This window comes from Microtus pennsylvanicus, chromosome 1 (assembly GCF_037038515.1).
Source record: "Microtus pennsylvanicus isolate mMicPen1 chromosome 1, mMicPen1.hap1, whole genome shotgun sequence".
Taxonomy (NCBI): Eukaryota; Metazoa; Chordata; class Mammalia; order Rodentia; family Cricetidae; genus Microtus; species Microtus pennsylvanicus.
The window spans coordinates 82900160-82927794 of NC_134579.1; the positions used below are offsets into that span (position 1 = coordinate 82900160).

The 27635-nt window shown below is 38.5% G+C and overlaps 1 pseudogene; it reads left to right on the forward strand.

Moving 5' to 3' along the window:
* LOC142847069 (vomeronasal type-2 receptor 116-like) overlaps positions 1-27635 on the forward strand; it is a 49707-nt pseudogene that overhangs the window by 10632 nt on the left and 11440 nt on the right.

A 27635-nucleotide genomic window follows, 5' to 3' on the forward strand; every position in this document is an offset into this window, starting at 1 on the left:
AACAACATCATCAGAGAACTGAGAAGGATAAATCTGAACAGGAAATATAATTTCAATGGCCTCTGTAACCATTAAAATGACAGAGACTTTACCAGATACCCGGCTAATCAGCGTGGGTTCCTCCATAGTGTTCTCAGTGACTTTGTGGGGAGCAGAGACTGTCAGTCTTTGAATATCACACAAGATACTATTTAGGCTCTGGCAGACAAACAGGGAAGCATCAACCTTCAACCACCAGCCCTATGGGAATTACTAGAGAGGAGGGAGTTGGAAAAACTACCCTACCTTGGAGAGGCAGAATAGAGCATTCAATTCAACAGTTCTTACACTCTGGCAAAAACCTGGTGGTGGGTGAAGCATGTGCCAGGTATTAGCCCAGTGGTCTATATTTTCACAACTGAGGGAAGATCCAAGTAGAGTCTGTTTATGCCATTGTATTTGTGGATTAAATCAGCTGCTGATTCTAGAAGCTGGTATTTTTGTCTATCAAATGATGCTTTTTTCATCAAGTAACTTAAATTCCAATTTCAGCAGATCTCTCTGAGGGTATTGAGGGATATCATATAATTTATTAATAATACCTTATTTGAGACAAACTTTACTTATTTTTAGTTATTTGCTTCAGGCTTGTCCTTGATAGCACATCCAGAAGGCTAAAGTCTGTCCCTCATTTAATTTGTACTCATCATGATGAAAAGCATTGCTCTGAGCCCATTAAAGAATTTGATTATTTATAAAGTGACCTAATAATTAACTTGCATGTCTTAATAATTTTCTATAGATTACAAGTTGGTAGCTTTTATTTTATTTTTATTATAATTTTCTATTCATTTTCCATACCAAACATAGATTCTCCTCCCTCCCCTCCTCTCATACCACCCCATCTCTCTCCCTGCCCCACCCCCCAACCACTCCTCATGAAAGAAAAGTCCTCCCATATGGAGTTCACAAAACCTGGCACATCAAGTTAAGGCAGGATCAAGCAACGCCTCATGCATCAAAGCTGAGGAAGGAATGCCATCATAGGAAATGGTCTTCGAAAAGATCCCTCATGGACCAGAAGCAGATCCTAGTCCCACTGCCTGGGGATCCACAAACACACCAAACCACACTGTCACTAGGCAGAGGGCCTAGTTTGGTCCCATGCAGACTCCCTGGCTATCAGTCCATAGTGTGTTAGATCTTAGGAGCTGAGATCAGCTCTGTCTTCAGGTTTCCCCATCATGATCTTGTTCCTCCCATGATCTTATAATAGCTCCTTTTTCTTTTCTACTGGACTTGCCAAGTTGGGCCCAATGTTTGACTGTGGATTTCTGCATCTGCTTCCATTAGCTACTGGATGAAAGCCTCCTGGTAACAATGAGGGTAGTCACCAATCTGTCCCTCCCTCAAATCAACCATCCCAGACCTCATGTTCATATCCTCTATATCCTCTCCTCTATCCCTCTACCCCAGTGCACCCAGGAGACCTCATCTATTTCCCGTTCTCAGGGTGATGTGTCCATCTCTTTTAGGGTCCTTCTTGTTACCTAGCCTCTCTGAGACTGTAATTATAGTGTGGTTATCCTTTGCTTTACAACCAATATTCACTTTTGAGTGAGTGCATACTGTGTTTGTCTTCCTGGTTCTGAATTACCTAACTCATGATAATTCTTTTCTAGTTCCATCCATTTGCCTGCAAATTTCATGATGCCATTGCTTTTACAACTGAATAATTCTCTATTCCGTAAATGGACCAAATGTTCATCTATTTTTCAGTTGAGGGGCATCTAGGTTGTTTATAGGTTCCAGCTATTATGACTAATGACTATGAATTTAATTTAGTAAATGTCCTTGTGGAATGAATTAACAACCTTTGGGTATATGCCTTAAAATGGCGGTATTGGGTCTTGAGATAGATTGATTTCCAAACTGAGAAAGCACCATACTGATTTCCAAAGTGATGTGCAAGTGTGCACTCCCACCAGCAGTAGATAAGTGTTCCCCTTACTGCACCTATTTCAATATAAGCTGTCATCAGTGTTTTTGTTCTTAGTCATTATGACAGACATAACATAATATTTCAGAATCATTTTGATTTGCATTTCCCTTATTACAAATGGTGTTAAACAGTTTTTAAATGTCTCTTGGCCATTTGAAATTTTTTTGTTGATATTTACCTGTTTAGACCTATACTCCATTTTAATTGGATTATTTGGTAATTTGATGTATAATGTCTTGCATTTTTTTGTCAGAGGTATAATTGTCCATGAACATTTCCCAATAGGTAGGCTGCTATTTTGTATTATTGAATGTGTTCTTTGATTACAGAAGCTTCTCATTTTCAGGAGGTGCCATTTATCAATTATTGTTATCAGTGTCTGTGTTATTCCCACTTTCTCTTCTATGATGTCCAGTGTAACTGGATTTATATCGAGATCCTTGGCCAAATTGGACTTGAATTTTGTGCATGGTGATACGTATGGATCTATTTTCATTCTTCTACATGTCAACATCCAGTTATGCCAGCACCATTCATTGAAGATGCTTTCTTTTTTCCATTTTACAATTTTGGCTTCTTTTTCAAAAGCCAAGTTTTCATAGGTGTTTGGATAAATGTCAGGGTCTTCAGTTCAATTTCATAGATACACGTCTCTGTTTTTATGCCAACAGTTGTTATGTTTTCTATGATTAAAATTTTACAGTTTTATATCTGTTAAATTTGAGTTTTACAATTTTGCATTAAAGATTTAAGTGAAGATCTTTTAGCATCAAACTAAGATGTTAATCCACAATTATAGTCCACAGTGAGACTGGGAACATTAGTTTTGTGATTCATTCATTGTGAATACTTACAGAATATCAGTTTCTTATATGACTTAGTCTATTCAAATAGCTAAAAATTAATAAATTATCAAGGACATAGAGGGTATATGTCCACCTTCAAGTCAGTTTATTCTAGCTGGATATAATTTAGGAATTTATAAGCCTTATTTATTAAATGTAACTATTCATTAAACACAGATAGCTTCTTATCTAGGTTATCTAGATATTATCTAGTGTTGAACACATACCAGTGACATAACTGTTCACATATGCTTCTCTAAAACAGTTCATGTTGTCCTAAATAGATTCTTAAAAACTTATAAACTTAACAACATTCATCAAATATTTGCTGTTAGTAAGTTTGATTTTACATAAACAGGATTTGAATTCAAGACACATATAGAGAGTGCTGTGTCTGATGAGTCTTCCTAAACAAGATTTGAATCCAAGTTTCATTTAAGTAGATTTTTTAACAATCAGTTCTTTTGTTACAAATTTTAACTGACTTTTTGTTAATTATTTCACATATTTTTAAATCATAACCAATGAATTACAAATCCTCGGATACATAAAGTTTACCAAATTCTCTTTAAAATCTTAAGATACATTTTAGACTTTAGTAGATGCTTTAAGGATATAAGGGAGAAAGTTGATTAGCTGACAAAATCCTTATCGGAAAAATATTTCTTTTTATATATTTTAAATGACACAATGAATTTTCCTGTGATATTCTTGTTTGCTCTTCTTCCTTTAATAGATTCTGAAGGCCAATCTGATAATGGACATATTTGAAAGAAACTTTCAAATAGCATGCTCAGATCTAGTAAAGGAAAGGCTAAAATCAAATCCCATAACTGCATTTTTATAAAGTACAATAGAATAAAACAATTTTTAGTATTATACATGACACAAAGATATTAGAATCTCTGTAAAACTATGTCCAGTGATCAGAGGGAGGGATTGGGGCAAACAAAGATCAAAGAAGTTTCAAACATAAAGACAAGTGCAGGGAGCAAAGAAAACACAGATAAAAAAGTTTTTTTGGGAGGGAAGAGAGGATTTAGAAGTAAGAGACTTTGTGTGTGTGAAGTGGCAGAGATTATTATACTCAATGGGTGTTTGGATATCCAGTGTGTCATCTTTGGTACCGAGATATCTTGAAGTCAATCCATTTACAATAAAACAACAGGATTAATTCAATCTCTGAGGCATAAAAGAAATTAGAGAAGGTACATAAGGAATAGGCAGACCAAACTCCATGAGCAAGCAGAAAATACATTGGGAGGGAAAGCAAGGACTGGAGAGAGAAGCATAAGTCTCTTGGTGTTTCCAAGTGCATTATGAAATCTGCCAGGAAAAATATCCCAAGTTACAAAAATCAGCATGGCTTTTTATGTAATGGGTGCCCAATAGTGTAAGAGAAACTGCCTTATGCACTCATGTGTAGGCTACAAACACCCAATAACCCATTCACACATCAATACTGAATGGCTTCAAGATTACATCTCAAATGTTCTCACTTAATCCAAAACCTGAGAAGTTGGAATAACAGGAACTAGAGGTCCCAATGTCTTCTCAACTGACATTTACTTAAATTTTAATAAGAACAAACAACCCAATTTAAATCACAATTAGATTAAATACAAATGACTGAAAAAGAGTAAATGATGTTCAATCTACTTTGCTGTCAGTGAAATACAAATGAAAGCTTCTTTGAGATTTCATTTTTCCAAGGAACATAAATTACAAAAAATACTGACATTTATGTGGGATAAAAGGGAACACAAACTGGTGTAGCTCCTATGAAAATTTATGTGGAAGATTTTTTAAAGTATTTAAAGATATCTATATTATCCACTATGTCTATCAATCCTGGAAATACACCCAAAGGACTGCATATCTGACTATAGAAATTCTTGATCTTCTATTTTCATTGTTGCTCTATTCACAATAGCCTTGAAATTAAATATACCTAGATGTCCAGCAACGATTAATGGATATTGAAATTGTGGTACTTGTACACAATTTAAATTTATTCAGCTAAAAATACAAATAGAATTATGAAATCTACATGCAGTGATTAGAGCTATAATTACAGTTATGAATGAGGTAACCCAGACATAATAAGACAATGCAATTGCATTCATTTGCAGATTCTAGGTTTGAAGTTTCACATACCTATACTTAACTTGAGTATACATATAATTTAGTAAAAAAAAAAGGTGCAAAGGAGTGGAGATTTCACTATCTGTGAAATAGAATACATGTGATACAAAGCAGAAAATGAGAATACTGGAGCAGGAAGTGTTAAGTGATGAGTGATGGGAGAGCACAGTGGAGAGAGTGTGTGAATGAATATCTAATATTAAGACCTTGCAGAAAACCTAATGGAGATATACTACTGTAGTATATTTACTAAAATAAGTACATCTAAAAATCATTTAAATGGAGTTATTTTATAGGGGGATAATGCCTCTCCCAGATACTATTGACCATCAAATACAAAGCCCACTGTTAGGTATGGATTACCTGTTTTAAATAATTTGTGAATGTAGTCCATGTACACTCAAACACTACAAGCTTTTTCCATTCATCTTGGTTACTCTACCATATATGATGATAGGACCTGTTTGATGAGAACATCAAATAGTAAAGTCATAGGACATGGAGAAATCAAGTTGGGGATAACATGGACATTTTATTCATACCTGCTAGCATCCATGGATGATGAGAGTTGGTGCATATTTGATAAAAACACACTCTATGCATGTCAGATAGTCTCAAATAACAAAAGCATACCTACTCTGCTAAATATAGTGAAGAAAATTTGAATCAAATTTTAAAATACAGAAAAGAAGATGAAGCATAACAGAAAGGATTCTATGTGTTCTCAGTCATTGCAGATTCCAGCTGTACATATGGAGGGAGGCCAACTGACAGTGTGGATTCTTATATTTTCTTTGGTTGAAGTTGTTCCTGAGTTTCTATTTTATGAAGGTCTGATGTCGACCAGCCTGTGTAATAGGACCCCTTTTCTCACTTTGAACATCAGAGCTCTTTAGCCTTATTGAGGTGTGAATTCTGAATGCTGGATGGATTCTCTCACTCTCTGAGGTAAACCCAGAACATACTGCTCTGGTAGATTTCAGTTGGAGGGTGTCTCCATAGTGGCTTGATACTAGGAAGCCACCATAGCATGAGAATACTACAGGCCCTGACACTTGAAAACCAGCTGGTAGCTAATCACCAGCCAAGGTGGCTGCTGTGTGGCTCTAAAACAGACCACAGGAAACTCACTGTTGTGTGCTTCACTGCAATGACCAACAGATTCACATTTTTGTACCTTTACCCACCTCCTAGCCTCAGATTCAGAGGTTTCATTTAAACTCCATGATAATTCTCTGTTAAGAAGCATGGTTTGTAGTTGCCCATGGCTTGACTCTCTTTCTTATGCCTTCCTAGACTAGCTTGCCTACTGCCTGATCCTCTGGTGCATAATTTTTCTGCATGTCTGTACTCTAAAATCAATGTTCTGTTCTTTCTATCACTCATATCTTGTGGTAGAATAAATACAGTGCATACTCCCTGTACTATTTCCTTGATTTCAATGGGTTGTGTTAGTCAATGTTTAAAATTTTGTATGTTGAAATTTTTATATTTTTAACTTAAATTTTGAAGACAATATATTTAGATCATTCCCCTTCCTAACACCTTCACATTTAAATGAAAATTCTTTTAGTCCCTTATTCTTTTCCCGTCTCCAACTCTGTCCTGTCTCCTCAGCCCCATTCCCTCTCAAAGTCATTGTTTTTTTAATTATTGTTATAAAGAAAATGCAGACATTTATAAATAAACAAGTATACAAATATAAACAGCTGAATCAATTGTTTGTTGCTGTATATTGCTTTTGTACCATTGGAAAAAGATCTCTACCCCAGCTCAAATAGAAAAAGGCAGAATTTATTCTAGACCCAAATTTTTGTACCATGGCCAGTGAACACAGATTTAGGTGATCCCAGATACCATATTCCAATGTGGAGGCAGTTTAATGAACTTTTCATTGGAAATTTAAGAAATCTGTAAATCAATTAGTAGAAGCAACAGAGAGGAGGTGACAGGCAAAATGGGAAAATTTATCCTACAATTGCAAGATGCTGTCTGATTTCAGTCTTAGCTTTTAGAATGTCAGAATCCAGTGCTCTGCTAAGTGACTAAATTCTGAAAGACTTTTATTTATTAGTTATGGGAAATTAGTTCACCCGCAAAGGTGTACTCTTCAGGGTGCTATTATTACCTTGAAGTAAGCTTCTAGACCTGCAACATTCCAACGTCTCCACATCATAGAAGTTCTAATCAGTCAGTCTCCAAAACACAGCTCTTCATGCGTTCACTTACACATATGTACATGTTTAAACACATATGTGTTTTTATACACATGTGCATTTATACAATCTGTATACATTTCTATACTTTAATCTATTTATATCCCTGCATTCTTTCATTTGCACACATGTGTGAAGCATGAATAATAAAAACTAAGAGTCAGATATTGTGATTCAACCAGAAAAGAAAAGTATTCAGGACTCTAGAGAAGTCTTACCTCTACTAAGATTGGGTGACCACAGACTAAGCAGATAAACAGACTTGTAACATGAGGGGTCCTGTTTGTTGTTGTTGTTGTTTGTCCTGCGTGGTACCCCCAGCTGTTTAGTCCCGGAGAAAAATCACACAAAGATCTCTGTAAGTTATAAATCTGATTGGCCCATTAGCTCTAGCCTCTCATTGGCTAACTCTCACATCTTGATTAACCCATTTTTCTGTCCTAGGTTATTCTCTTTCTTTCTTTGTTTTTTTTAAAGAGGGGGTAGTGGTGGAGGAGAATTGTCTGTAATCTGTCAATCATTTTATAAATAAAAGACAGGAAATATAGGTTGGAAAACCAGAGAGGAAGTAGAAATGACGTAATGAGAACAGGAGAATTCTGGGAAGGAGAAAGTTGGTTCCTACCACTCCTGCCCAGACCACAGAAGCAGCAGGACGTGATCTGCCCTACCGAAAAAGGTACTGAGCCACATGGCTGACATAGATCAGAAAAATGGGTTAATCAAGATGTCAGAGTTAGCCAGTGAGAGGCTAGAGCTAATGGGCCAATCAGCTTATAATGTATGGAGACCTATGTGTGATTTTAATTGGGGATAAACAGCTGGGGGTACCAGGCAGGACAGAAACCCCCAACAAGCCAGGACCATCCATGTTACAGATTGGCCCCACCTAGGAGACAGAGACAGATCTCTATAAATTCAAGGATAGCCTGGTTTACAGTGAAAATTCCAGAACAAAGATATAAAAAATCTGTCTCAAAAAGCCAAAAGTTAAATATAAAAATAAAAAATAGAAGTTAAGCCTGGCAGTGGTGGCGCACATCTTTAATCCCAGCACTCGGGAGGCAGAGGCAGGAGGATCTTTGTGAGTTTGAGGCTAGCCTGGTCTATAAGAGCTAGTTCCAGGACAGGCACCAAAAACTATAGAGAAACCCTGTCTAGAAAATCGAAAAAAAAATAGAAGTTAAAATAAAGTCACATAAAGATGAAAAATACACAGAGAATCTTGATACTGTATGTTATTATGCTCTCTTTGAATTATTTAAATGCTGAAGAAAAAGCAATAGCTGCTAAAAGGCATTTGCTTATAAATGCTGCAGAATTAATCCAAGACTCATACAGGCCACCACCACCTGAATTTGTTTCTGCATTGATGCATTGATCTTGTGTATCCCAGAGTGGCCTTGAACTCAGGGAGGTGCCATCTGCCTCTCGCAAATCCTGGGATTAAAGGTGTGTTCCACTACTACCTAACCTCTAGTTTAGCTTTGTCATTATGATCTTTAGGCAAGCTTTATTTATTAAAACAAAAATAAAATATCACATATTACCCCTTTCTGTCTAAAATAAAAAAGAAATCTATAACTAATATAAGAAAATCTATATAAAGTAAGGTCAATTACTACATACAATATAAACAGGCATTAAGTACATCATTAATATCTAGTCTAATTGTGTCTGACAAATTCAGAGAAAATACTCCATATCTATCCTATCTTGGTGAATCCAAAGTCTTGTGCCTTATTTACTTTCCATTACAACTTGCTTTCTGTGTCTGGTAAACACAGAAATCTATAACTATTAGTCTTTAATTCATAAGAAAGCCATAAGGGCTTCTCTTGGGCCCTGTATAACTTTTGTGAAAGACACAATTTTCTTTCCTATATCTCTAATTCTGTCTCAAGCATTTAAAGCTGCTGTACAGCATAAATCCAGGGTGTGGTCTTTATATACAGCCTAACTTTCTATAGAAGTGAATTCTCCTTCTCCTAGAATTTAATCTTGGGGGATTTCCCTACCTCTAGCTTTACTTTATTTTTCAATAATCTTAGCCTCCTCTTTGAACCAGGTACTCCATTGTAATTGTGGATTAGTGTGTAAAACACCATTAACCAAATCTTTCCAGTCATTAGAGATAACTCTATTACAAACTGACCACAAGTTTAACATTTGCTTCACAAATGGTGAATGCATGCCATGTGAGACTATTGCTTCCTTGAATCTCCTTAAATCTATCAATGGCACAGTATTCCAGCTAGTTGGAACACAACCTGTGCCATGTGGGAATTTCTGTAAGGTTACAGCATATATTAGTTTGGTTATATGAAAACCATAGGCTGTTGTTCCCCTTTGTTCTTTCAATGCAGTGTTGAAATTGGCTCTCCATTAAATTCTTCTATGTGAGTGTGAGCCTCTCTGTCATCTCTTTTATTAGATTTTTCTAAGGCCAGTATCTTACCACTCAGATTAACCTACTTTAGTGATAAGATAAGATGATATTTCTGAAAATGTTTGTCATTGACATTACATAAATCCCATCTAAATTAGATATCCTCCATTTATTCTGTCTTCAACCTATCTATTATATCATCACACAATGACCCAAATCCCTCCATTATGATGGTTTTCCCCATTTTTTTTAATGAAAGGAAATACTCTATCTTTTAACTAATTCTTTCTTTAAGAATTCCCAATTGTCTTACCAATTATACCAATGATATTAATGAAGATTTGAATCGGATTGCTGCTGTGTAGGACTGTAAAAGTCTGAGTGGATTTTACTGCAGCTATCTATTTTGGCAGCATCCGAGAAAGGGGTTCAGGGAGAGCCTACAACACAAATGTTGTGAGGAGCGGTGGGCTGCATCTTGCCACCCCAGCCCCAGGTATTCTGGCTAGCTTATGCCCCGGAATAATTACATGGAAACTGTATTCTTTTAAACACTGCCTGGCCCATTAGTTCCAGCCTCTTATTGGTTAACTCTTTTTTATTTTTTTTTATTGAAAAAAGGAAGAAAAAAAAACACAAGTTTCCACCTCCTCCCAGCCTCCCATTTCCCTCCCGCTCCTCCCACCCTTCTCCCCCTCCTCCCACTCCTCTCCCCCTCCCTCTCCAGTCCAAAGAGCAGCCAGGGTTCCCTGCCCTGTGGTAAGTCCTAGGTCCTCCCCCCTCTGTCCATATCTAGGAAGGTGAACATCCAAACTGGCTAGGCTCCCACAAGGCCAGCATATTGCATAGGATCAAAACCCCATGCCATTGTCCTTGGCTTCTCATCAGCCCTCATTATTTGCCATGTTCAGAGAGTCCAGTTTTAACCCATGCTTTTTCAGTCACAGTCTAGCTGGCCTTGGTGAGCTCCCAGTAGATGAGCTCCACTGTCTCAGTGGGTGGGTGCACCCCTCGTGGTCCCAACTTCTTTGCTCATGTTCTCCCTCCTTCTGCTCCTCATTGGGACCTTGGGAGCTCAGTCCAGTGCTCCAGTGTGGGTCTCTGTCTCTATCTCCATCCATCACCAGATGAAGGTTCTATGATGATATGCAAGAAATTCGTCAGTATTGCTATAGGCTAGGGTCATTTGAGGTTCCCTATCCTCAGCTGCCCAAGGAACTAACTGGGGAACTTGGCTTGGGCTCCTGGGAGCCACTCTAGGTTTCAAGTCTCTTGCCAACCCTAAGGTGGCTCCCTTAACTAAGAATTGTGGTTCCGTGCTCCCCTATCCAACCTTCCTTTATCCCAATCCTCCTTTTTTCCCCAAGTTTCCCCCATCGTCCCCTTCTCCCTTTTGTCTCCCCATCTCCCCTTACCCCCATCCCACCCCACCCCCAAGATCTCAATTTTCTCCCCGGCAATTTTGTCTACTTCCCATAGCCAAGAGGATAACTATATGTTTTTCCTTTGGTTCACCTTCTTACTTAGCTTCTTTAGGATCACCAATTGTAGACTCCGTGACCCTTATTTATGGCTAGAAACCAATTATGAGTGAGTACATCCCATATTCATCTTTGGGGGTCTGGGATACCTCACTCAGAATAGTGTTTTCTATTTCCATCCATTTGTATGCAAAATTCGAGAAGTCATTGTTTTTTACCGCAGTGTAGTACTCTAATGTGTAGATATTCCACACTATCTTCATCCATTCTTCCATTGAGGGGCATCTAGGTTGTTTCCAGGTTCTGGCTATTACAAATAATACTGCTATGAACATGGTTGAGCAAATGCTCTTGTCATATGATAGAGCATCTCTTGGGTATATTCCCAGGAGTGGCATTGCTGGGTCCAGGGGTAGGTTGATCCCGAATTTCCTGAGGAACCGACTTCCACAGTGGTTGCACAAGATTGCATTCCCACCAGCAATGGATGAGGGTACCCCTTCCTCCACAGCCTCTCCAGCAAAGGCTATCATTGGAGTTTTTTATTTTAGCCATTCTGACAGGTGTAAGATGATATCTCAAAGTTGTTTTGATTTGCATTTCCCAGATCGCTAAGGAGGTTGAGCATGACCTTCATTGTCTTTTGGCCATTTGAACTTCCTCTGCTGAGAATTCTCTGTTCAGTTCAGTGCCCCATTTTTTAATTGGGTTAATTAGCATTTTAAAGTCTAGTTTCCTGAGTTCTCTATATATTTTGGAGATCAGACCTTTGTCTGTTGTGGGGTTGGTGAAGATCTTCTCCCAGTCAGTAGGTTGCCTTTTTGTCTTGGTGACAGTGTCCTTTGCTTTACAGAAGCTTCTCAGTTTTAGTAGGTCCCATTTATTCAATGTTGCCCTTAATGTCTGTGCTGTTGGGGTTACACATAGGAAGCAATCCCCTATGCCCATCTGTTGTAGGGTACTTCCCACTTTCTCTTCTATCAGGTTCAATGTGTTCTGACTGATAGTGAGGTCTTTAATCCATTTGGACTTGAGTTTTGTGCATGGTGATAGATATGGGTTTATTTTAATTCTTCTACAGGTTGACATCCAGTTATGCCAGCACCATTTGTTGAAGATGCTTTCTTTCTTCCATTGTACACTTTTGGCTCCTTTATCAAAAATGAGGTGTTCATAGGTTTGTGGGTTAAAATTTGGGGCTTCTATATGATTCCATTGGTTGACTTCTCTGTTTTTATGCCAGTATCACACTGTTTTCATTACTGTAGCTCTGTAATAGAGTTTGAAGTCAGAGATGGTAATGCCTCCAGACAATCCTTTATTGTACAGGATTGTTTTGGCTATCCTGGGTTTTTTGTTTTTCCATATAGAGTTGATTATTGTCCTCTCAAGATCTGTGAAGAATTTTGATGGGACCTTAATGGGGATTGCATTGAATCTATAAATTGCCTTTGGTAGAATTGCCATTTTTACTATGTTGATCCTCCCAATCCAAGAGCAAGGGAGGTCCTTCCTTTTTCTGGTATCCTCCTCAATTTCTTTCTTCAATGCCTTTAAGTTCTTGTCAAATAGATCTTTCACTTCCTTAGTTAGAGTTACCCCAAGATATTTTATGCTGTTTGTGGCTATCGTGAAAGGTGAAGCTTCTCTGATTTCCCTCTCTGCTTCCATATCCTTTGTGTATAAGAGGGCGACTGATTTTTTGGAGTTGATCCTGTTTCCTGCCACATTACTAAAGGTGTTTATCAGCTGTAAAAGTTCTTTGGTGGAGTTTTGGGGGTCGCTTATGTACACTATCATATCATCTGCAAATAACAAAAGTTTAACTTCTTCCTTTCCAATTCGAATCCCCTTGATCCCATTATGTGGTCTTATTGCTATTGCTAGAACTTCAAGCACTATATTGAAGAGGTATGGCGAGAGTGGACAGCCTTGTTGTGTTCCTGAGTTTAGTGGGATGGCTTTGAGTTCCTCTCCATTTAATTTGATGTTAGTTGTCAGCTTGCTGTATATAGCTTTTATTATATTTAGGTATGACCCTTTTATCTCTAATCTCTCCAATACTTTTATCATAAAGGGATGTTGAATTTTGTCAAATGCTTTTTCAGCATCTAATGAAATGATCATATGGTTTTTTTCTTTCAGTTTATTTATATGATGGATTACATTGATAGATTTTCGTATGTTGAACCAGCCCTGCATCCCTGGGATGAAGCCTACTTGATCATAATGGATAATTTTTCTGATGTGTTCTTGGATTCGGTTTGCCAGTATTTTGTTGAGGATTTTTGCATCGATGTTCATGAGTGAGATTGGTCTATAATTCTCTTTCTTGGTTGAGTCTTTGTGCGGTTTTGGTATCAGAATAACTGTAGCTTCATAAAAGGAATTTGGCAATGACTCTTCTGTTTCTATATTGTGAAATACATTAAGGATTATAGGTATTAGGTCTTCTTGGAAGTTCTGGTAGAATTCCGCATTGAAACCATCTGGTCCTGGGCTTTTTTTGGTAGGGAAGTTTTTGATAACCTCTTCTAATTCTTCGCGACTAACAGGTCTATTTAGATTGTTCACCTGGTCCTGGTTTAACTTTGGAATGTGGTATTTATCTAAAAAAGTGTCCATTTCCTTTACATTTTCCAGTTTTGTATCATATAGGCTTTTGTAGTAAGCTCTAATGATTCTATGAATTTCCTCTGTGTCTGTGGTTATGTCCCCCTTTTCATTTCTGATCTTATTAATTTGCAAATTCGCTCTCTGCTGTTTAATTAGGTTGGATAGGGGTTTGTCAATCTTGTTGATTTTCTCCAGGAACCAGCTTTTTGTTTCATGATCCTTTGTATTGTTTTCTGTGTTTCTATTTTGTTGATTTCAGCCCTCAGTTTGATTATTTCCAGTCTTCTACTCCTCCTAGGTGAGTCTGCTTCTTTTTTTTCTAGAGCTTTCAGGTGGACTATTAAGTCTCCAATGTGAGCTTTCTGTGTTTTCTTTAAGTGGGCACTTAGCGCTATGAACTTTCCTCTTAGGACTGCTTTCATAGTGTCCCATAAGTTTGAGTATGTTGTTTCTTTATTTTCATTGAATTCCAGGAAGACTTTAATTTCTTTCTTTATTTCTTCCTTAATCCTGGTATGGTTCAGTAGTTGACTGTTTAGTTTCCATGAATTTGTAGGCTTTCTGGGGGTAGCATTGTTGTTGAATTCTAACTTTAATCCATGGTGATCTGATAAGACACAGGTGGTTACTAATATATATATATATTTTGGTTTTTCGAGACAGGGTTTCTCTGTGGTTTTGTAGTCTGTCCTGGAACTAGCTCTTGTAGACCAGGCTGGTCTCGAACTCACAGAGATCCGCCTGCCTCTGCCTCCCAAGTGTTGGGATTAAAGGTGTGTGCCACCACCGCCCGGCCACTAATATTTTTTTATAACTGTGGATGTTTGCTTTGTTACCGACTATGTGGTCGATTTTTGAGAAAGTTCCATGGGCTGCAGAGAAGAAGGTATATTCTTTCCTATTTGGGTGGAATGTTCTATAGATGTCTGTTAAGTCCATTTGCTTCATTACCTCCATTAATTCTCTTATTTCTCTGCTAGGTTTCTGTCTGATTGACCTGTCCATTGGTGAGAGAGGAGTGTTGAGGTGTCCTACTATTAGTGTGTGCGATTTGATGGCTGCTTTGAGTTTTGGCAATGTTTCTTTTATGTACGTGGGTGCTTTTATATTAGGGGCATAGATGTTCAGGATTGAGACTTCATCCTGATGAACTGTTCCTGTTATGAGTATAAAATGTCCCTCTCCATCTCTTCTGATTGATTTAAGTTTGAAGTCAACTTTGTTAGAGATTAGTATGTCCACACCTGCTTGTTTCTTAGGTCCATTTGCTTGATAAGCCTTTTCCCAGCCCTTTACTCTGAGTAGGTGCTTGTCTTTGTGATTGAGGTGTGTTTCTTGTAAACAGCAGAATGTTGGATCCTGTTTTCGTATCCAATCTCTTAGCCTGTGCCTTTTTATAGGTGAGTTGAGCCCATTGACATTAAGTGATATTAATGACCAGTGGTTGTTAAGTCCGGTCACTTTTTTAGTCGTAGAGTTTGTGTGTTTACCTTCTTTGATTTGTGTTGGTGAAGGGTCTCTAGATGTCTGAGTTATTGTGGTCATTGTTGGACTCCTTGGTTAGTGATTTGCCTTCTATACTTTCTGTAAAGCTGGATTTGTGGCTGTGTATTGTTTAAATTTGTTTTTATTCTGGAAAATTTTATTTTCTCCATTTATAGTGAATGAAAGCTTGGCTGGGTATAGTAATCTGGGCTTGCATCCATGGTCTCTCAGTTTCTGCTGTACATCTATCCAGGACCTTCTGGCTTTCATGGTTTCCATGGAGAAGTCAGGTGTAAGTCTGATAGGTTTACCTTTATAAGTAATTTGGCCTTTTTCTTTTGCAGCTCTTAATATTCTTTCCTTATTCTGTATGCTTTGTGTTTTGATAAAAATATGGCGAGGGGATTTTTTTTTGATCCAGCCTATTCAGTGTTCTTTATGCTTCTTGAACCTTCATAGGTATATCTTTCCTTAGGTTGGGAAAGTTTTCTTCTATAATTTTATTAAATATATTTTCTGGACTATTGAGCTGCACTTCTTCTCCTTCTTCTACTCCTATTATTCCTAGGTTTGATCTTTTTATTGTGTCCAATATTTCCTGAATGTTTTGTGATGAGAGTTTTTTGGACTTGCTGTTTTCTTTGATCAGTGTGTTTATTTTCTCTATGGTATCTTCAGAATCTGAGATTCTTTCTTCTATCTCTTGTATTCTGTTGGTTATGCTTGTTTCTGTATACTCTGTTTGTTTACTTAAATTTTCCATATCCAGCCGGCCCTCTGTTTGTGTTTTCTTCTTTGCCTCCATTTCAGTTTTCAAGTCTTGAACTGCTTCCATTATCTGTTTGATTGTTTTTCCTTGGTTTTCTAGGGTACCATTCACTGATCTATTCAATTCTTCAAACTTCCTGTTATATTTCTCATCCATTTCTATAAGGGTGTTTTTTACATGCTGTTTAAGGGTGTCAATCACTTTCATGAAGTCAGTCTTTTCTACTTCTTCCTGATTAAGGTATTCATGTCCTCCCGTTGTGAGGTCGCTGGATTCTGGTGGTTTCATGTTGCTTTTCAGCTTGTTGGGCGAATTCTTGCCTTGGTGTCTGCCCATCTGTTCTTCCAAATGCTCCCTTAAGGATCTTCTTTTACTGGATCAGGTCTCCTTGCCTACCCAACGCTGCCTCTCCCCAACGCTGGCTCTCCTGGCGCCGGAAGATCAGGCCTCCGTGCTGATGGGGCATTTTGCAAACTACGCACCTACCCTGCTTGGTGCAGGCAGGCCACAGAAGCAAAGGAACCCCCACCCACTTGGGTGCCCCGAGGATTCGGACCCAGTGCCCAGACAGGCTGGGCTGGGTGATGTTATGTGCCGAAAAAGGGCGGTGGGGCCAAAGTGGGGAGGGTTCTGGATGGAAGCTGGGTGGGCTAGGAAAAAAGAGGCAGTATGCCGCGAGTAGAGGCCCTGCAGAGATCCCAAGAAGGATAGGGGGCCAAGGAACCTCTGAGCTCCCTGTCCCAGGCTGGCGGTGTGGGGCCAGAAACTCACCTTAATGCTGGCTCTCCTGGCGCCGAGAGATCAGGCCTCCGTGCTGATTGGTTGGCTAGTTTTTACCTATTGATCTAACCCATTTCTAATAATCTGTGTAACACCACAAGGTGGCTTACCAGGAAAGATCTTAACCTGTGTCTGTCTGGAGTGGGAAAATCATAGTGACAGACTGATTCGGCTTCTTTCTCCCAGCATTCTGTCTGTCTACTCCACCTACCTAATTTTCTGTCCTATCAGTGCCAAGGGAGTCTCTTTATTTAACCAATGAAATTAACACAAAACAATACTCTCCCCCATCAGACAAAGTGGAGAGAGAAAGAGACAGAGAGGCATAGAGAGAAAGTGAGAGAGAGGGGGAGAAGAGATAGAGAAAGAGAGAGAGAGAGAGAGAGAGAGAGAGAGAGAGAGAGAGAGAGAGAGAGGGGGAGAGAGAGCCCAATACAGACCTGGCCTGTGTTGGTGGCTAAAAATCCTCAAGCAAATGGCTATGTATAATTTTGTTCCCCAAACCTTGGGTGCCAAATTTAGCATGAATAATAAAACCCAGAGTCAGATGTTGGATTTCAACCTGAAAACCAGAAAAGGAAAGCAGCCAGGACTCTAGAGAACTCTTACCTCTACCAAGGCAGGGTGATTGCTGACTGAACACAATAAGCAGCAGACTAAGCAGAATAAATGTCTCTCCTCTCATTTTCTATTCCCTGTAGTGCTGGGATTAAAGCAGTAAGACTCTCTAGTTTGAGATAAAAGGTGTAGGGCACCGTCACTTGGATTTGTATATGCACTATTCTTGTTCAGCACAGAGTGGCCTTGAACTCAGAGATCCAGCTGCCTCTATCTCCTAAATCCTGGGATTAAAGGTGTGTGACACCACTGCCTGATCTCTAGTAGCTTAGCTTTGCCCTTCTGTTCGTTAGGAAAGCTTTATTTATTAGAAAAGTAAATAAAATATCAGTATATATTTATGCATTTATAGATATGTATACATTTATATGTCTGAAAACATTTGTACACATGGAAACATTTATAAATATACATTAATTCACATATATACATTTCTACATATATATTTAAACACAGTTATGCACATGTATACAATTATATATGTATGCATTTATACACATGTGTACATTTATACATATGTGTATACACATGTGCAGAAATACACACATGTATACACAGTGTAACCAAAAGGCATTTCTTACAATCCACAAATCTCTAGATCAAATCTCTTCTGCAGTAGAATCCAAGGGACTTGAAGCTCATGAGTTCTCCTATACTGCCTCCAGTAGGGGACTAACCAAGCACTCATCTAACCCAGGTTTTGATGGTAGCTACTAAGGACCATACTCAGCCACTGAATTCCATGAGTGTGACAGTTCAGTCCATCTTTCTGCTTCTACAGTTTTCTTTACTTTTAATTTGAGCATGTTTTGACTGCCGTCATAATTTTAGGAGCTTTTCCTCTTTTTCAATTCTAGTTTTACTTACTTAGAATCTTTCACTGGTTTACACAGAAGGCTCTACTCATTTAATCTGCAAGCTTATAGAAACACTTTCATCTTTATTTAATAGTTACTAAATTTTCTTAAATATTTGTATTTTTTAAAATTTTCTTTCTGCGAGTGTTTTGCCTATCTGTTTGTGTGAGTACATGTTGCCTGGTTTCTGCATGGGTCAGAGGAGAACATGTATTCCCCTAAAACTGGTGGTACACACTATTGTAACCCAATGAATAGCTACTGTGATAAGAAGTATAGTCCTTTATGAGAACAGTAAGTAGTTTTAAACTCTCCGTAATTTCTCAAACCCCAGAACATTTTTTTAAAAAAAATATTTATTTAGTGGGAATTCCAACTGGTCATAAGAATAAAATCCTGGAGTCAGCTATAAGGGGTGAGAACTAAAAGAACAGAGAAACAGAGCAGCCTGTCACTAGTTCTTACCTCTACCTCATACCAAAATGGCAATCCTGTCTCTATGAATTTTCAGACTTAATGCTGTCTCTACAAAACCTCTGACTAAATTCTAAGCTCCTCTCTCCTCCCACCTTATATTCCTGTCTCTGCCCAGCCATATATCTCCCATTTATACCTCCCTAGTGATGGAATTAAAGGTATAAGCCACCACATCTTGGCTTTATTTATCTCTTGGTCTGACTATCTCATGTAGATAGACTGGTCTTGAACTCACATAGATCCATCTGCCTCTACCTCCTCAGTGCTAGTATCAAAGGTGTGTGCCACCACTGCCTGGCCTCTATAGCTAGGCAGTGTGACTAACTCTGCACTCTAAACTTCATTAAGCTCCCCTGGTTACAAAACAAACAAAATATCACCACATGATTTTTATGTCATGTGTTTTAGTGCTTCCCTTCTTCTATATGTATGTATGCCATGTGCCCAATGCCCACATATGCTAGATGTGAATCTCCTACCTGGGCCTACAGATGACTCTAAGCCACTATGTTCGCTCTGGCAATTTATCCCATGTTTTCTACAAGAGAAGTCAGAGTGGATAACGGCCTAACCACCTGTCTATCTCTGTAGTAGTATGGGGGGCGGCGCTGCGTTCCCCAATACCCCAGCCTCCTGCCCGGCTAGCTTATGCCCCGAAATAATTACACAGACACTGTATTCTTTTAAACACTGCTTGACCCATCTCTATCTAGCCTCTTCTAGGCTAATTCTCGCACCTGGACTAGCCCATTTCTTATCATCTGTGTAGCACCGGTCTTACCGGGAAGATTCTAGCCTAAGTCCATCCTGGGTTGGAGCTTCAGAGCTTCATCGCGTGTGTCTGCCCAGGAGCCGGGAGCATGGCGGACGTCTGCTCCCGAGAGGAGCGCTGTGGAGTCTGACCTCACTTCCTCTTCCTCCCAGCGTTCTGTTCTGTTTACTCCACCCACCTAAGGGTGGGCCTATCCAATGGGCCTAGCAGTTTCTTTATTGCTTAACTAAGGAAATCAACAGATTGATATATGACACTCCCCCATCACTTCCCCTTTTTCTGTTTAAACAAAAAAGAAAGGCTTTAACTTTAACATAGTAAAATTACATATAGCAAAACAGTTATCAAGCAAGAATTACAGTTACAATATTTATATCTATTTTATCTTTTATCATAACTAAGGAAAACTATAACTATCTATTCATTCTTCAACTCCAGCAAAGATTTCAGAAAGATACAATACTACATAAGCAAACAAGAAAAAAGCAACTTTTAAAACTCGAGAAATGACAGAGACATCTCGCTGCCTGGACAGTCACCCAAAGTTCCTCTGTACCATTGGGGCATCCATCTTCAGCCTTTAGGCCCATGGTATCCAGCAGACATTTCCATAAAGCAGGAAAATTCAAAGTCAGTTCAGTCACTATCTGTTGTGTCCTGCAGAATGTCTCGCAGACTCTTTCATGAATCAGGAACCCCGAAAGATCATCTCACCTTAGGCAAGTTCAGTAGTCCTCTCTCTGCGGGTTCTCTGTGTCCAGTTTATGCAATAGTCCAGGCAAGAGCAGTTTCTTGCCCAAATGGCTATCAAACTCCATAACGAGCCTCTTCGATGCCCATCTTCCTCTTGAAGTAGATTGGTGCTGCCAGGAGCAGAGTGTCTCATTGTCATGAAAAGTCCAAAGTTATTAAAACATTTAAAATGCCATATTCTATAACCTTTGAAAGATATGAAGAATGCCTATCTAAGATATATCTATGCACATCTAGAAAATCTTAACTAACATGACTACAGACTGATGATTTTCTATTAACAAGCTATATATATTACATTTTAAGTGAACTACACAATCACAATATCTTAATCAATAGCAGAAACATGCATATACATATAACAAAGTTGACCTTAAAATCCATACCAATGCAAATTATTCATACCTATATCATTTCCCCCTTTAAATGTAAAAGAACGTTTATAAACTATATTTGGGAACATGGGCGCAGTTTTTTCTCTCCAAACTGCTTCCTGCTGAATGGGGGCGTCGTTAATTAGGTCTTTCATGGTATAACCTGTGTGCTAGTTTCATCTCAGTTGGCAGTTGAGCAAAGCAATTTTCTGAAGATGTTCACAGCAACCCTTCAGGAGGACGTGGTCCATCATACCAAATCGGAATAGAAGAAATCCATAGAGTCTCATCCTCTGTGAAAACAAAAGAAGAATCTCTTTTCCAAAGTATCATATCCTTAGATCCAAATTCTGAAATCATACCCTCATGATATCCGTTCTGGTTCCACTGGGCAGCCCATATAATGAAATGTCTCTCTGTACTTAGCTCCTTCACAGTCAAAAATTTTAAAGAAAACACAATGTACATAATCCAGACTCTCTGTGAATTTTTCATTTTTACGCGGCTTATTTTTACTCTATCACTTTACTTTATTCTGTCTCTTTAAAGACTTTACTTTTACTTTTTTCTTTTTAAACCATTAACTTTATTCTCTATATTCTTTTTCTTCTCTCTCCCAAGCCAACGTACATTCATCCAACAGTGTGGCTCGTTTAGCGGTCTGAATCTGTCCTATTGTGAATCTGCAATTTTTTACTATCCAGGAGCACTTTTGATTTGCGCCTTTAAATCACTAGGCGCTTAAGAATCTAAGCTGTGACATTCCTAAGTTAACTTTTTGCTTTTTTGAGCGTATATCTGTAGATCAGGCTGTCTTTGAACTCTCAGAGATCCGCCTGTCTCTGCCTCCCAGGCATTGGGATTAAAGGTGTTTGCTACTACACCTTGAACTCACAGAGATCTGTTTGTCTCTGCCTTCTAGGCACTGGGATTAAAGGCGTGTGCTACCACACCTTGAAGTCACAGAGGTCTATCTCCCTCTGCCTCCCAAGTGTTGGGATTAAAGGTGTGTACTAGGACACACAACAACTCTCTTCCTTTTTTTTTTTTAAGAACTTCAACTTTTAGCTTGCATATATTTTTAACACACAGTAAACCATTCAGAAATTTTCTTTGTCTCTGAATCTCTCTTTACTGTATATCTCTCTGTTTTTTGACCACATGAGTCTTTAGTTTACCAAGCAATCTCACTCAGTAGGACTAAAGGCGTGGCTTTGACGGCTAGATGTAGCCCATTCCTTAGCTTTTCAGCCTCATGGCTGAGGTACTGGCTGTAGCCATGTTTATAGCATTTCAAGGTCCCTGCCAGCCAGCGAACTACAACAGACAACACTCAAGTCCTCTCTCAGTAGCCGGCCCTCCTGCCTCAAACAGTCAGAGTGTGCCCTGGCAGGCTGGCCCAGAAAGCCGGCATTTTAAAACAACACAGGTTTGTTCCTGCTGCTGAGTCAGGAAAATTTCAAAATGGAGGACGTACCATTTTGTGCTAGCTCTGGGGCTACCAGGTAGGAGCGGCACTCAGCACTTTAACTCTGAGACTGAGCGTGCAGCACAGAAATTCTTTTCATCCAAGTAACATCCAAATCTGACACGCAGAGCACTGCGCAGTCTGAAAACACGACCCTATGGCGGCAGGAATCCGCCATGCTCTTCTGCCTGCCTAAGCCTGATTCTGCCTTCTGCCCAGGAGCAGGCGGGGAGCTCTGAGTCATCTTCAGTGTCTCAGAGCACTCTCCTTCCGATCCCAAGCGGGAACACAAACATAAAGCCAGAGTTTGCACTGGCGGCACAGCCCCAGGAAGCCACGCTTTGAAATGACACAGCGTTTTTTCTGCTGCTGTTGCCGAATCAGGAAATCTCTCTACATCACGCCACCAACAAACAGCAAAAATCTGTGTTAAACTCTCTCTCCCTTATTTTTAAGCCTTCTCAGGTTTTTTAAGTGGGTTTAGTTAGCCACACGTCTGGGCGTCATTTGTAGTAGTATGGGGGGGGCGGCGCTGCGTTCCCCAATACCCCAGCCTCCTGCCCGGCTAGCTTATGCCCCGAAATAATTACACAGACACTGTATTCTTTTAAACACTGCTTGACCCATCTCTATCTAGCCTCTTCTAGGCTAACTCTCGCACCTGGACTAGCCCATTTCTTATCATCTGTGTAGCACCGGTCTTACCGGGAAGATTCTAGCCTAAGTCCATCCTGGGTTGGAGCTTCAGAGCTTCATCGCGTGTGTCTGCCCAGGAGCCGGGAGCATGGCGGACGTCTGCTCCCGAGAGGAGCGCTGTGGAGTCTGACCTCACTTCCTCTTCCTCCCAGCGTTCTGTTCTGTTTACTCCACCCACCTAAGGGTGGGCCTATCCAATGGGCCTAGCAGTTTCTTTATTGCTTAACTAAGGAAATCAACAGATTGATATATGACACTCCCCCATCATATCTCCCCAAAAAACACTAACTCTAGGTGTGCAGACAAAGTTACTATGCTTTTAAAATGAGTATGAAATATAATCATTGCAAATAAAAGGATATGAATCTCCTATTTACATTTCTAAAGAAAACATTAGTGATTCTTTCATATTTCATTGATTCCATGAATAGAAACTTTATAAGTACCATGTTCTCACCAGCTATAATACACAGACAAATGAGACTTCAATCTACAATATGCATTCAAGAAATCATTACTGAAGTATAATTTAAATACTGATACTATGTGAGCCATTCCATGATGCTCGTGGAATATAATTATCTCAAACTTTACATGTCAGTGAAGACGTCAGGGACTGTAATCTTCAAGTGTCCTGAATTAGGTGAGAAGTTTCTGAGAATAATGGACTGAGTGTGCTCATTATTCTGACCCTCTTCTTTTAGAGATAAATTGAAGAAATACCAATATATGCTGACCTTTTACTTTGCCATTGAGGAGATCAATAAAGATTCTCACCTGCTTCCCAATGTGACCTTGGGTTTCCACATCTACAACGCCCTTGACATAAGAACCTTAGAGGGCCTTCTGATGTGGCTGTCTGGAAGCAGCGAGTTTATTGTGAACTACAAATTCGAAACTCAATACAATGCTCTTGGAATCATTTCAGGAATCAGGCCTGAATTTTCTGCTGCAATTGAAACCCTTTCGGGGATGTACAAAATTCCACACGTAAGTTAAAAAAATTGGTGTCCACAGTCAAAGAGGTTAACTGACCAAAATAAAATGGATTAGTTTTCTATGTTTACTGCCAGTGCTTTAACATAGAAATTGATGAATTGCATGTATTCTGCCATGATCAACAGTGAAGTTTTGTGAGAAACATGAACAATAAAAACTGTGGTTTTCTTACAGGATCACTCAGTAATATTCAACATTCCATTTGAAATCATTGTCAAGATGTATTGTGGCAGCTCAAAACTGAGTGCTGTTCATAAGCCAAAATACATCACAGATAACTAACTGCCCAAGCTGGAGTGTATATATCTCCCAGTTCATCCAGTGACCAATGACTGATAGAAGAAGAAATAGAAAGTCTAGAACATGTAAATAAATTTAGAACAATCCTCAAGGCCATCACTAGTGAAATTGTTCAAAGAAATTTTATTCTCATTCAGGAAAGTAGATCTCTTAATAGCACTGACCGAGATCAGCTACTTACAAAGATATAGATCCATAATGGCTCTTGCCTGGCACTGCTGAAGCAAAGCAAACATCAGCAGGCACCACTGCAAACAGAGGAAACATTAGATGAGCCCTATGCTTAGTAATTATCAAGAATAAACCAGGCAAAGGAGCACTGACTATTATCACTCAGTTAAACAAGTCATAAGTGTATTGCATACTAATGGAAGAAAAACAATATACACAATAATTTCCACCATCTTTCTCTGAGATTTTAATTTTACATTAGTTTTTGTGCGATTTTTGTCATATCCATTACTAGAGAAGGAAGAGGCAACAATATTGATGATGTTCCTACAGATGTTCATGACTTGCTCTTTTCTAAAAGGAATAGCAAAATCTATGATAAAATTTGTTATTTGCTTTCCTAACACTAGAGGTCCTAGGGTAGTTGATGTCATTTGGTCAGAGTAAAACACTTAGTAGTACTTCTGCAGTCTCTCTCTACATGCAGTACTCTGTTCCATTTCAATTGGAACAAAAACACCATTATGTTCTTGAAATATATTGTGAACAGAATACTGATCATTTCTTAGCTTCTTCAGAACTATTAGTAACTTGGGAGTCCATAGCATTTGACAAAAGTCACATTCCATCATTAAATGAGTGAGAGAAGCTAGTCTCATAGAAGAAATTCTCCTCATCAATATCAGGTTCCTGATTCTCTTATGCGAATAACGAACATACTTCCTCTATAAGGGTGATGACTAAAATACCTAGAAACTCAGAATAACCTTTTTATTGCTTTACTTTTTCAGGTCACATATGGAACATTTGATTCTGTGCTAAGTGACAAAGATACATTCCCATTCCTTTACCAGATGTCTCAAAAAGACACAGCTCTAACCCAAGGGGTGATCTCGTTATTGTTGCACTTTGGTTGGAAGTGGGTGGGTATCTTTGTGTCTGATGATCTGAAAGGCAAGGAATTCGTCTCGGGCTTGAAAGCAGAGATGGCATCAAAAGATATTTGTGTGGACTCTCTAATAAAACTCCGGAGAAATTGGGTTACTAATTTTGAACCAATGGCTAAGGAACAATTTTATAAAAATACACAAGCAAGTGTCCATATATTCTATGGTGATATAGATGTTGTACTGCATTTCATTGTCATAAATATAACGAAGAAAACCAGAAGAATAATATGGATCATGGCAAAGTCTCCCTTAGTTGATTTAGAGTATATATTTTATGGACAGAGTTATTTGAATTTTTATGAAGGAAGTTTCTTCTTTTCAAAGAATAGAAAAATCCCCGGCTTCAGGCACTTTCTAGATACACTTATACCTTCCCAGTACACAGGTGATCTTTACCTTCAAAAATTTTGGATTGAAAGTTTTAATTGTTCGCCTCCTTCTTTGATGTGTGGAAATCATAAGCCCTGCCCAATGAATATTTCCATAAAGACTATACAAGAAAACAATATTGTGATGACCACTTCTGATTATAGCTTTTCCATATGGAATGCAGTGTATGCAGTGGCTTATGCTCTCCATAAAATGCTTTTGGAAAAAATGGAAATAGCACCTCACAAAGACACAAACCAAGACTGGCTTCTACCTTGGCAAGTAAGCCTACCTGATAAGCAAAGGAAGTATTGGGAATTTACATTGTTTGTAGGTAATTCACTGGGGTCAAACATAGAACATACTCAGCTTATTATTAAAAGATTAGATAAAATGGATAGGGGTTCTTTCACAGTGTGTGTGTGTGTGTGTGTGTGTGTGTGTGTGTGTGTGTGTAATTATAGTGTATCATTTTGGCATTGGTAGTTTTTATTTGAAGATATTAAATTTGTACATATTTCAATAAATCTTTTCCTAGTATGATGTGAAATTCTGTAAGATATCCAAAAGGAAGAAACATTAATATTAGCAAGTTCAATAATCAGATAGAAACACAATGACAATCTCTAATATCAGCTAATTCACATAAAATGCAGATTTTATTTAAAGACCCAAGAGTATAGGAAGAAACTCTTATGGAAAATTAAACTAGTCTGCCAGACTCCAAAGTAGTTGAGAAAGTAATTGCTTTTTGGAGATTGTTTACTCTGTTAAAACTTTTTATATTTTTGTATTTTAATTAGCTCTATGGGAATTCCTTTAAACATTTTTTAAATTCATTTAACCTACCAGCCACAGTTCCCCTTCCTTCTCTCCAATCTTCACCCCAAATCTACTCCAGAGAGAGGCTAAGCCTAGGTCACACCTCCATTACTATTGATAAGTAGATACATTTGGTGTTAAAATCCTGATTCAAACTTATAAATCACTTATATTTATGATCCCTGATGTTCAGTTTCAAATAGGTTATCATCAGGAGAATTGCTGAACAAATTAAGTGAAGTTTTCATTCTGTCAGAGACAAATTAAACATGAGCTATGAATGTTTAGTATAGTACATGATTTTATTATTATGGATAACAATAGCATTTGACATAGACATTGACATAATTTGTATACATTGCTTAAAGGGATGTGATATTGGTTAAGTTAGTATGTATGTATCTTGTGAAGATAACTGAATACCTAAGAAACAGTGTTTTTTTAAACCTGAGTTGTTAGATAACACAACAATGAATCTCAGAATTTGAAGAATTAACCCATTGTATTATTTTAAGTATATAATAAAATCATTTTGAAGAAATGGCTCAGCAGTTAGGAGCACTTGCTTTCTCATCCAGAGGACCCAAATTTGCTTGTTAGCATCCACATGATGCCTCACAACTGCCTGTAACTCTAGTACAAGGAAATATGACACAATCTTCTGCCCTCTGCAGGCATTAGGCATGCAGTTGATATACATACATATATGTAGACAGTACACAGAAATTTATAAAAAACCACAAATCTAGGGGCAGAGATTATTCAGTGGTTAGACATACTTGCTGCTATTTAAAAGAGGCAGGTTCAGTTTCTAGTATCTTCATAGCACTGTGGCATTATTTCCACTTCCAGGATATTGTATGAGGCCACTTGTTTCTTTCCGGCCACCCAGACTCCCAAAATAACCACACAGAAACTGTACTATTTAAATCACTGCTTGGCCCATTGGCTCTAGCTTTTTATTGGCTAACTCTTGCAGATTATTTTAACCCATTTCTATTAATCTGTGTAACACCACATGGCTGTGGCCTACTGGGTAATGTTCAGGCATCTTTCTCTGGTGGGGATAGATGACTTGTCCCTGACTCAACCTCCTTTCTCTGAGTGCTCAGTTTAGATTTCCTGACCTAGCTCTAGTCTTTTGCTCTAGACAGTCTATTAACCAATGATATTCACAGCATTATCTCCTCTTTTCTGTTTAAATAAAAAGGAAGATTTTAACTTTAACACAGAAAAATTACATCTAAAAAACAGGTATCAAGCATGCATTACAGTTACAACATTTTTATCTACTTTATCTTT